Source organism: Paramisgurnus dabryanus, chromosome 3, assembly GCF_030506205.2.
Source record: "Paramisgurnus dabryanus chromosome 3, PD_genome_1.1, whole genome shotgun sequence".
In the NCBI taxonomy this organism is placed as follows: domain Eukaryota; kingdom Metazoa; phylum Chordata; class Actinopteri; order Cypriniformes; family Cobitidae; genus Paramisgurnus; species Paramisgurnus dabryanus.
Window position 1 is genome coordinate 15,085,393 of NC_133339.1, and position 13,197 is coordinate 15,098,589.

A 13,197-nucleotide genomic window follows, 5' to 3' on the forward strand; every position below is an offset into this window, starting at 1 on the left:
GTCTTGAGATTACCTGTTGGGTTAAAAACCTCTAAAAAAATATTTAGTACTGCCAAACAATGTAATATAGGCCACCTTGACAAAACAGATCAAATATATAAAATACTCAAAAAAATGTATTTTACTGGAAAAAACATATTCATCATATGAAACTGATGTTTAGCATTAAAAATTGATTTTTGTTAATAATAGACAATAATGACGATTCATTGTTACATCTTTGACTTAGATTTTAAAGAATTATGAGACCATTTTCCTTTCTTAAGTCGCGCTCAAATTTATTTTAAATGTAAATTAAATATAAATCAAATATAAACACGTCTGAAACAAACCTCGTGTTCACAGGCGAGTTCTTTGAAAAGCAGAATAAAGCATCGCGTCCTGCGTTTAGATGTTAATGGATTTAAAATTGTTTAAAGGCAGTTTGATTCGGCAGGGTTCCGTGTATGGGCTGGAGGAGCTGGAGACCCAGCCCTTACGAAAATTAATCATGGTTTTTACTACAGTTAAGACCAAAAAACCATGGTTATTGTAGTAAAATCATGGTAACCACAAAATAACCATGATTTTGACAACCGTGGTTTTCAAAAATCATAGTTAAACCATGGTTAGTGTAGTAAAACCATGGTTTTGCTCATAGTAAGCAATTCACCAAAAAAACATGGTTACTACACTTTTACCACAATAAAACCATGGTTAATTTTCGTAAGGGAGGGTCAGCTTATACCAGAATTCGTTTTTTTAATACATATGAAATGAGGAAATGGATAATATGTAATAGTAGGTGGCTGTATGTGCTCAGTTCACCAGTCCGCCAGAAAACGAAAGAGGAAGAAGAACACCAGAAGAAGAAGAAGCATTGCTTTAAGCGACCATCACTAGTTATCCTTGCTTTCTTAATTCTACTTTTGTGTAATACCTCTCAGATGGTTAAGCGGTGTGTTCGTGTGCGTCATTAGAGTGAGTATAGAGTTACACTTTTCATGTTAAAATGTCCGTTATTAATAGCGCTATAATGCTATAAGCTAAACGGTGATTCTAAGCTGTATTTGACTAACTTTCTATTACGCTCATCAATGTATTTATCCCGAATAATGTCAGTTATATTACATACGTTGTGTAAATACTGATAACGGTGTAACAGGTGTCATTTGAGTCTGTTTATATGTTATTGTGATAAAGTATTAGGGGAGAACATGTAGCTATATTTATACGAGCGTTTACACTCGGTGGGTTCAGGTGAAAATGCAGTCAAGATGGATGTGGATGTTTCCGGTAGGAGAAACAGAATAAGGAGGCATAGTTCAGCTTCTGAATCAAATGTAGATCTGTATATGTTTTTTCACACATGGTCTATAATAAACAAAAGAGAAACAAATAAATAATGTAAATATCAGTAGATACACAATGTAACATAAATAAAATATATACATTATATATAAAAACATCGCCATTGTGCGTTGTGCATATTATACTCTATAAACCGCGTGAGGTAGGCCATACAATTATATTTGTAACTTAAAGTTTAATATGAATGAAAACCGTTAGTTTCGGTTTCAGTGCATGAACATGTCTCCTATGCGTGCATGACGTACAACGCAAGGGGGCGTGTTTAGGGCTTTCTCACAATATTTGTTAATGTTATGTATGTTTATGTGCACCCTTAAGAAAATTAACCATGTGTTTTTTTTTGTGGTAAAAGTGTAGTAACCATGTTTTTTTTGTGTGTGTGTGTTATTGATTATACGTTACACACTCAGTATGGTGTGAACAGCACCCCAAATGTGAATCAAGAATGAAATACAAATACTAAAGAGAAGAAATGTATATTAACAGCTCAGTGCTGTTCCTGTCTTTGGCTTAGTGCAGTCAGTTTTCTGTGTTTGACCTTCACTGTGTTGACATTCTGTCTAACAACGGCAGGTATGTGATTTTGTGGCACAACGGCTTTATAGGGATATTTTGGCTGAATCCGAAACCACATGCTGCCATACTATCCCAGCATACATGTCCCTTCGGGGCCCCGGGTGGGGCCACTGCGGGCAAAAAATTCACTAGTTCACTAATACTGCACTAGTTTTTCTTACCAATTATTTTCAAGTAGCTATGTTGGCAGGATAATCTTATAATTGTCTTTGTTTAAGAGTACATTTGTAGGATTTTATTAGTCAGTGTGTCACTATTTCATTTGTGTGAATGAGCTGTGTTCTGACCTTGAGCACAATAAAATCAAAAATGATGACAGAAAAAAATCATTTTTGATTAAAACTATATGCATCATATTATACTTTATATGAGACTGAGGTGTACATCAAGTCAAAGTGAGCCCTCACTATATAGTTGTAGTTCATATTTTTATGTATCCATTGTATTGTAGAAAGCTTTAAAATATGTTGGTTTACGTATGCACTTTTTTAGCATGTTTTGGGTGCAAATATAAACACAAAGTATACTTACTCTTTAGCCAATGGAAAACATCAAAACACAACAAGAAAATGACCTGAAAGAAAAGTGAACATAAATATACAATAGTTATTAATCCAGAATTGATGGCTTCTGTTTCAATTATTCTACTATAAACTGTGTGCCCGTACTGTATCACAGCTGTGTTGAGATGACAGTAAATATGTGATAGTTTGTTAGAAAAATACATTTGAATAAAGATTTGTTTCATGTGGTATTCAGGTTGTCATATGGTATTCTATACGTTTTCATTTATTTTGATGGTTTTATTCATTCATTTTTTTATTCCTGTTTCCTGTTGTTTAAAGTAAATAAAAGAGCATAATTGCTTCACTAAAGTGTATATAATCACTTGTCATCTAACAATACATATTAAATTACAGTCTGCTTGTTTAACTTATTTTTGTCCACTAAAAATAATGTGTAATATAATATCTGTAACATTGACAGAGACCGTACTAGAGTTTACTGATGCAATCAGGTGTTAGTGCACCTGTCCCTCATACAAACGCATAAGTTTTCATGTCTGTTATTAGGTTTGTTCGAGTTCCTCTGCAAGAACCAACAGGTGGATGACATCAAAGTACCGTCAGAGCAATTCCAGAAATCTTACAGAGAAGTCTAATTTTGAGTCGCTCTCGCAATATTGTGATGTCGTCCTCCTGTCGGTTCTTGTGGTTCCGCGCATGAACTCGAACAAGACTACAGGTGTGTTCGACATCGGCTGTGGCTGGATGTAACCGATCGGCGAGATTAGCCGCGTGCAGGCGGGGAGGAGATGAAAACGGAGACGTGAAGTCGGACGCGCTGTGGTTCCCGTAGTTTGCTGCATTTACGTCAGGCATGGCTGATCACGTGCCGTTTGCTTGCTTAATCGCATTAAACATGATTTGTAAGATGTAAACTACATAAAAAGTGAATTATACTGTTTTGAATGTCCGTGTATGAGCATGAGTGGAACTGAAGAGGCTTACAGCATCTGTTTTTACAAGAATAAAGTTTAACAGAAGCATAAATTATTTAAATACCAATGTAGTGGGGTCTACGTTTTTGTATCCATTTTATTTTGATGAAGATGACACAATATAACATCGCGACTACATGAAAAGAGCTTTAACTGTTATAAAAATACAGATTTGTGAGCATTTGTGGAACTGAGGGCGTGAAAATACACACGAAACACACGTGATTGTTGTCATGTGGTGAATCCGACCAATCTTGAAACAGCTGTGTCGTCATTACAGCCCGTGCAGCTCCTCTTCGGGAACTGCGCTGGCTAACTCAAGCCGAAAGTATACTAGGGACGTCCGCGTATGCGCGCCGTCTGCATGACGTAATTTTCGTCATCAAGAGGCGCGGACCGTCCGCGTGCAGCCCAAAATTTGAGACCGCGCGGACAGTGCGCGTACAGTCCGCATACAACAGCGCATGCGCGTGAAAATATTTAGACAGTGCACTCCACTATAAACAATTATACAAAGGAAATAGACAGCATTTGCACACACACTATCGTTTTTCTTCTTTAACTTTTACTTCTTCCAAGAACAGAAAGCTCTGGAGCATGTTTGTTTGATTCCTGTTCTTTGTTGTCTTGTTGTTTGTTCTAAACTGTGTTTGCAATGGTGGATGAGTTACTTTTCTTCTCCTATCCTAATGTTTTAATGTACTGTAAATGTTGCCAAATCAGTGCTGCCCTGACAGCCTGTTAGACTAATAATTTGAATAAGAAATCATTTGTATTGCGTATAGTGTCGAACACGGCCATCCGCGTGTAGCCGCGGGGAGTATACTCGAAAAGCTGCGCGGACGCGTGCGCGCGCGAGCCGGACGCAGAAAAAAAGTATACCGCGGCCTTCAGGCGGCTGATCTCAAACCGCTCTCGCAGTACTTAAAAACCATATGACACAGTCACATGCCTGCAGCGCCAGCTTAAGTCGGACAGAAATACTAACCGGAATGCACTGCTTCAAGTCAGCCGCCGATCGGTCTGCGCAGCGCCGCATGAAGTCGAACACACCTTACATTATAGTTCACATGATAACGTCACTAGGGCTGTTAAAAAATATCGATACAGCTAACTATCGTGATAGTTAGCTGTATCGATAGTGTATCGATATTTCGATCTCTACTATCGATATTTTAAAAACCATCAAATTCCTCTGTGTGCGTCAAACAAACTCCTCTGCTGCTGCTGTAGTTGTCACTGTCCAGTTGTCTGCCACATACGGCCATTTGGCCAGTGTCTCAGAAGTTAGAGAGAGTGATAAAATGGCAGAAAATTTAAAAGCTCTATTTTTTATTTTTGATAAAAAAAGAAAAAGTATTGCAATGTATCGCAACATGGAATGCATTGTATTGTATCGTGATACGTATCGTATCGGGAGGCCCTTGCCAATACCCAGCCCTATACGTCACCATGGCGGCTGCTGTCTAAACGCCAACGTACGTACTGTCTTAGCGCACGTTAAGTAGGTACTCAGTGAAATTCAGTACCCCACTCAGTAAGTATGCGATTTCAGATTCAGCCGTTGTTTTTTTCTTATGGGTCATCGCTTCTCAAAATTACGTCGCTTTATCATGCCCAATGTGAAAAGGACTTGAGACTGTTACCTGGAAATTAAACTCTGACCTTGATGCACTACTTTACTACAGTAAACTAAAGTTAAGCATTACACAGAACAGATGCATGACATGTTTGTAGATTCAGTTACTGTTTTATCTCTCCTGATTTGACATTTCTAACAGTTCACTGTGTTTATTTTAGATATGATGGAAGTGATTAAGGACAGTCAAGCTGAAATAAATGAACCAGGTGAGAAACATCAGAATGTAAAAACAAAACGTAATGTTTCACAGAAAGGATCTCTGAGAACAGAAGACAAAAAATGTGAAAAGAGTTTTAGTAAAGATGGACGCCCTGTGGATCACAAGAGGACTCAAAATGCAGAGAAACCATTCACATGTCAACAATGTGGAAAGAGTTTTGCCAAAAAATCAACGTTTACAGTCCACATGAGAGTTCATACTGGAGAGAAACCATTCACATGTCAGCAGTGTGGAAAGAGTTTTGCCAAAAAATCAACGTTTACAGTCCACATGAGAGTTCATACTGGAGAGAAACCATTCACATGCCAGCAGTGTGGGATGAGTTTTGCCCAAAAAAACCACCTTGACAACCACATGAACATTCACACTGGAGCGAAACCATTCACATGTCAACAATGTGGAAAGAGTTTTGCCAAAAAATCAACGTTTACAGTCCACATGAGAGTTCACACTGGAGAGAAACCATTCACATGCCAGCAGTGTGGAAAGAGTTTTGCCCAAAAAAACCACCTTGACAACCACATGAAAATTCACACTGGAGAGAAACCATTCACATGCCAGCAGTGTGGAAAGAGTTTTGCCCAAAAAAAACACCTTGACAACCACATGAAAATTCACACTGGAGAGAGATCATTCCCATGTCATCATTGTGAAAAGAGTTTTAGTAAAGATGGACACCCTGTGGATCACAAGAGGACTCAAAATGCAAAGAAACCATTCACATGTGAACAATGTGGAAAGAGTTCTGCCAAAAAATCAACGTTTACAGTCCACATGAGAATTCACACTGGAGAGAAACCATTCACGTGTCAACAATGTGGAAAGAGTTTTGCCAAAAAATCAACGTTTACAGTCCACATGAGAGTTCATACTGGAGAGAAACCATTCACATGCCAGCAGTGTGGGATGAGTTTTGCCCAAAAAAACCACCTTGACAACCACATGAACATTCACACTGGAGCGAAACCATTCACATGTCAACAATGTGGAAAGAGTTTTGCCAAAAAAACAACGTTTACAGTCCACATGAGAGTTCACACTGGAGAGAAACCATTCACATGCCAGCAGTGTGGAAAGAGTTTTGCCCAAAAAAACCACCTTGACAACCACATGAAAATTCACACTGGAGAGAGATCATTCCCATGTCATCATTGTGAAAAGAGTTTTAGTAAAGATGGACACCCTGTGGATCACAAGAGGACTCAAAATGCAAAGAAACCATTCACATGTGAACAATGTGGAAAGAGTTCTGCCAAAAAATCAACGTTTACTGTCCACATGAGAATTCACACTGGAGAGAAACCATTCACGTGTCAACAATGTGGAAAGAGTTTTGCCAAAAAATCAACGTTTACAGTCCACATGAGAGTTCATACTGGAGAGAAACCATTTACGTGTAAACAGTGTGGAAAGAGTTTTATGTTTAATGCTCATCTTACGAGACACATGAGAATACACACTGGAGAGAAACTGTACAAGTGCCATCACTGCGAGAAGAGTTTTACAACCAGAAGTAGCCTTAATGCACACATAAAAACTCATACTGGAGAGAAACCATTCATGTGTGAACAGTGTGAAAAATGTTTTTTACAATTAGGCAATCTTAAGAGACACATGAGAATTCACACTGGAGAGAAAGCATTTGAATGTCATCAATGTGGAACGTTTTTCAGACATTATGGTCACCTTAATACACACATGAGAATTCACACTGGAGAGAAACCGTTCATGTGTCAACAGTGTGGAAAGAGTTTTACCCAAAAAAACAGCCTTGACAACCACATGAGGATTCACACTGGAGAGAGACCATTCCTATGTCATCATTGTGAAAAGAGTTTCACATGTAAGGGTCAGCTTAAGAGACACGTGAGAATTCACACTGGAGAGAAACCGTACAAGTGCCATCACTGCGAGAAGAGTTTTACCACCAATGGTAGCCTTAATAAACACATAAAAACTCATACTGGAGAGAAACCATTCATGTGTCAACAGTGTGAAAAATGTTTTTTACAATTAGGCCATCTTAATACACACATGAGAGTTCACACCGGAGAGAAACCGTTCACATGTCAACACTGTGGGAAGAGTTTTACATGGAAATGTAGTTTCAGAATTCATCAGCGCTCTCACTCTGGAGAAAAGACATTTAAATGTGATGAGTGAAGTAAAAGGTTTAAATCCTCATCACACTGCTAACCCTGATATTGTCTTTACTTAAAGAAGTGAAGTAAACATCACTTAAATATTTTGTGTTTTGAAGCCAAAGCTTTAAAAAGTTTAGTTGATTTAACTTTTAAGCTTACAAAATCCATTCAACTAAAACATTCAAGTAGAATGAACTTAAAATTATTAGTTAATGTTGTGAGGAATATCCATAATCCTTTGCGCCTGAATATTTTGATTATTTTCTGCTTTTTCACAGAATAAAAACTGATAAGAACTTTCACTACATAAATATTTGTTAATAAAATGTCATATAGGTTTAAGCTCTTATATTATTGATGTTGTTTTGTTGTAAATGATAATTTTGTAAAGTCACCGTTCAGGTGATCAGTGTTTCCATACATGAAGCCTGTTCAGAACAATTTATTGTCTTTCTCTCCACAGTACTGACAATGCATGTCAAAAACACAGTTTTGTGTGTGTTTCTGTGGAGAATCACGTTTATTCAATGACTGACTTAAAGTCAGTCATCAATTCTGTGTAATAATACCATTTATAACATCAAAAGTAATATAAAGTGTTAAAACTGAAGTTATTTAGTGAAATGGGTTTCCTTGCAAATTTCTAGTAATGTCAACTAATCTGAGTTAAGAGTGCAGGAAAATAAGAAGAAATTAAAAAATTAAGTCTATTCAACTTAAAATTGTTGTTAGAACAGTTTATATGTTTAAGTAAACTTCACTTAAAGTTGTTAAGTAATCATTACTTAAATTTTTTAGGGCAACAAGTTTGCTTCATTTTTTTTAAGTATACTCAACTTATCCGGGCTTACAGTGCACATCTGAAGAGACACATGTTTGAAATAAAAAAACATGTTGGTTTGAGATGTTTTATGTGCTTTGAGTGTGAACAAGGTACAACTACTGGATTTAACCCCCATGTTCAGTTTGGGACCCTCAGACCCTCTCCAAGTTTTTTATTCTGATATTTCATGACGTTTTAGTTACATAAGATACATTTAGAAATGAATTTTTTTACCTGTGATGAACCCAGTAATAAAGGTTATTTTGATCAGAATTTTCTTTCCCATGCTTTTAATCTGTTTGGTACCTCAGGTCGACAGAAAACACTGACATAAAAATAATTTTATAGCATAAAAAATATAAAATATAGCAACATTTTTACTGTGTAATTTGTTACCAGCCCAATAGCATAAATGGAACGGAACATTTAAGGGTCATTCTACAGAAACGTCCACTTTTGGTATGATGTTTTAAAATTGATTTCTTTTTCAAACATTTAAACCACATTATTAGATTACTCTTTGACTTTATGAGTACACATAAATGACAGCTTAATGATTTTTTTATTTTTTGTGTGCATGTACTTAAAGAGTGCATGCACGATTTTTTTGTCACTGGCGTTGCCTTACCTTTTTAGCAATATTAAAGGTGTTAATAAAATGTTTAAAGCTTTAAAAAAATTAAAATGTTAAATGTTTAAAAATTTAGGTTTAAAGCTTAATTCTGAAGTGTAGAAGATTTTATTTAATGTGAATGGTAAATTGGCTGCATTTATAGCGCTTTCATAGACCAATGGCCATCCAGAGCGCTTTACAATTTGCCTCACATTCACCCATTCACTCACACATTCATACACTGACGGCAGTGTCAGCCATGCAAGGCACCATCCAGCTGTGAAAAGAAAAAGACACAGTAACACCAGTGACACAACAAATATTCACCACTCACTTATTGATCTTACTGGTGTTACCCATAAGAAACGTAACACCAGTGACAGTAACGACAATATTCATGAAAACTGCATTTTACAAAAGTAAAAAAAAGCTGCTGTAAGGTATCAAACAACATGTTGCCAATCATTGTATATTCACTAAATTAAGTAGTTTAATCCATTTTAAGTAGTTTGATCTAGTTTTTTACAACTCCCAAACAACAAAGGAGGTCATACCAGTGACTTAACCCAGGTCAAAAATACGTAGTATTTAATGTATTAAAAATATACTTAAAATACAAATAGTATGTTTATAATACATTTGTATTTCCAACATACTTATTTGAAGTGTATTAAAAATACGTTAAATTGCATTTAAACATATTTTTTAAAAGTATACTAGAAGTACACTTGTAATAAATATATACTTAAGTACATTTTTAAGAAATATGCTAAACTTAAGAATATTTTAAATGTATTTATATTAAGTGTACTAGAAGTACATTGGTAATAAATATATACTTAATTACATTTTTAAGAAATATGCTAAACTTAAGAATATTTTTAATGTATTTATATTAAGTGTACTAGAAGTACATTGGTAATTAAAACTGCAAGCAGTGATGGAAGGGCCCTCGCACACCTGACACCGCCACGCCGTGGCATGAGAAGAATTAAAGGGAACAGTAGTAAATAGGCATTTAAGCATGTAAACATAGGTGAACCATTTAAAAGTGTAGTATAATGTGCCACATTTCCTGTTGCTAATTACAAATGACAGCGAGGTAGCATCGTGTAAGATAGCATGAGAGAGAGAGAGAGAGTGAGTGAGCGAGTGTGTGTATGAGTGACTACATGTAAATATTGGCACGTAGATGTGTTCTGTCCAGGACTCTTATCAATCATGTGAAGTTTGGGACAAATCTGACATTGCATTATCATTGTAAACATGTTACTTCCTGTTACCAGCTGGTGGCGCTATGACCGTAACTGACTATTGGCATCATAAGTGACTATCAGTGATGGGAGTAACGCGTTACTGTAACTCCACTATTTTTTTAAATCAAGTAACGCAATTACAATTACTGAAATTTAAATGAGTTCGTTACGCGCGTTACTCTATTTTGTAAAAAATAGACAAGACATATCTGACGTCGCAGGACTGTAGTTGGCGGCGCAATAATTCATTACACTTCATCATAGCTGACAGTGCATATAGAATGAACATGAAAAATCTAAACGGGACAACATACCTTTGTTTAAAAATTGTGCGCAAGTCATAATCCATCCGGTCTCATGTTTGTAAATTATCTTCACCAAGCAATCGCAGTATGACATCAACTTGCATTTGTAGTCCACAAAGGTAATAAATCTAAGAAATGATCATATATTCTTAGATGTTTACATCGGCTTCATGGAAGAGAACGATCCGCGATTGTTGTTTCCACTAAAATATTCACACTGCGGTGTACACCCGTGTTAAAACTCCATAGTATGTGTGAGCTCGCTTTTAGTTTTAGTTTCAGTCTCTCCGTATCCGAACAAAAAATCCACTCGCTCTGTGTCCATCTGACAAAACAATCCACTCGCTCTGTGTCCGTCCGACAAAACAATCCACGTAGCCTACTCCGTTTTCTGAATAAATATCTTCCTTTAAACCTGTGTATCATTTAAATCCAACAGAAAACAAACAATATATGACCAAAGAGCGCAGTCCCTGTGGCAAGCTTCACAAGCTGTGTTCCAATTCAAGTGCTGCACCCTACTAAGCATGCAATAAAAGGTGAGCACTTGCCCATTCAAGGCGCTCAGAAGTTCGCGAAGAGAACTGAAATGAGACGGTCTAACCTTCGGAGGACCCATAATTTGCCTCATCTGCTGCACACGCATCGTGCCTGTCAGCAGGACACAGCGGAGACGTTTCTAACTTATTAAAATAAATATGAAATCAGAAAAATTATAATTTATTTTAGAAAATTTGACATGTTGACACAATTGTCTCCAAATTGTTAAAGAGACACTACACAATTTTAACACATTTTATATTTTTGTAAACATGCAGAATATTTGTCTAAATGGTCTAAATGATATACATAAATAAACTAAGTTTAAATATTAAGATAATTTCTAACAAAAATATTCAAAGGTTGAATCTAAAGCAAAATAGGCTCCTACAGTATGTGATATATTAGAGTCTTATGTGTAAAATAGCCCATCCATATCATTTTACTGTTTGACTGTTCAGTACTGTTCATATTTACATTTAAAAAGCAGACATAAAAGTAACTTAAAAGTTACTTTTCTAAGTAACTAATTACTTTTGATATATAGTAACCGGTAGAGTAATTCAGTTACTTTTAAAAGAAGTAATTAGTAACTGTAACTAATTACTAATTTTTTAGTAACTTGCCCAACACTGGTGACTATTGACATGTAGATGTGTTCAGTCCAGGACTCTTATTAATCATGTGAAGTTAGGGAAAGATCGGACATTGCATAATCAGTGTAAACATGTCACTTCCTGTTGTCAGCTGGTGGCGCTATAACCATAAGTGACTATTGACATGTAGATGTGTTCAGTCCAGGACTCTTATTAATCATGTGAAGTTTGGGACAGATCAGACATTGCATAATCAGTGTAAACATGTCACTTCCTGTTGCCAGCTGGTGGCGCTATAACCATAAGTGACTATTGACATGTAGATGTGTTCACTCCAGGACTCTTATTAATCATGTGAAGTTTGGGACAGATCAGACATTGGATAATCATTGTAAACATGTCACTTCCTGTTGCCAGCTGGTGGCGCTATAACCATAAGTGACTAATGACATGTAGATGTGTTCACTCCAGGACTCTTATTAATCATGTGAAGTTTGGGACAGATCAGACATTGGATAATCATTGTAAACATGTCACTTCCTGTTGCCAGCTGGTGGCGCTATAACCATAAGTGACTATTGACATGTAGATGTGTTCAGGTCATGACTCTTAGCAATCATGTGAAGTTTGGGACAGATCGGACACTGTATGCCTGAGTTCCAGCAACCTGTTTCATAGCGAAACATCAAACTTTGGCTGGCCGAAACAGACACAAATTTTAATATAGAATCAAATCCTTCGCAATTTAGCATCACAAAGGCCTTAAGATGACACTCGCCAAATATGATGATGATCCGACGAAAACTGTAGGAGGAGTTAGTTAAAGTATGACTGCTGGAAATGAGAAAAACTGAGCCAAAATCTGAGAAATAATTCAAAATAGCTGACTTCCTGTTTGGTTTAGGGCGTTGCTCCAAGAGACTTTTTTGTAGGGCTTGTAATAATACATGAGCATACCGAAATTCGTACATGTAAGTTAAACACAGTCCAAGGGCTGCTTCATTCAATATTTGAAAGTGGCGCTAAAACATGTTCCTTCAGGTTGCCAGCTGGTGGCGCTATGGCTATAAATGAAAATTGTTATGTAGATGTGTTCAGGTCAGGACTCTTAGCAATCATGTGAAATTTGGGACAGATCGGACACTGTATGCATGAGTTCCAGCAACTTCCTGTTTCATTGGAAAACATCAAACTTTGTCGGGCCAGAACCGACACAAATTTTTACGTAGAGTCAAATCCTTCGCAATTTAGCATCACAAAGGCCTTAAGATGACACTCACCAAATATGAAGATGATCCGACGAAAACTGTAGGAGGAGTTAGTTAAAGTATGACGCCTGGAAATGACAAAAACTGCGCCCAAATCACAAAAATAACTCAGAATAGCTGACTTCCTGTTTGGTTTACGGCTTCGCTCCAAGATACTTTTTTGTAGGTCTTGTCATGCTACAGACGCGTACCGAATTTCGTAATTGTACGTCAAACACAGTCCGAGGGCTGCTTCGTTGAAAATTTGTAGGTGGCGCTATAGAGCCATTTTCTCACGCCTTATTCTAAAGCATACACCACATGTAAATTTTCATCACTCTTGACATCTGTGCAAAATTTCATGAGTTTTCGAGTATGTTTAGG

The 13,197-nt window shown here is 36.7% G+C and overlaps 1 pseudogene; it reads left to right on the plus strand.

Moving 5' to 3' along the window:
* Positions 1–821: 821 nt before the first annotated feature.
* On the plus strand, positions 822–8,513 carry LOC135768994 (uncharacterized; annotated as a pseudogene).
* The last annotated feature ends 4,684 nt before the right edge of the window (positions 8,514–13,197 follow it).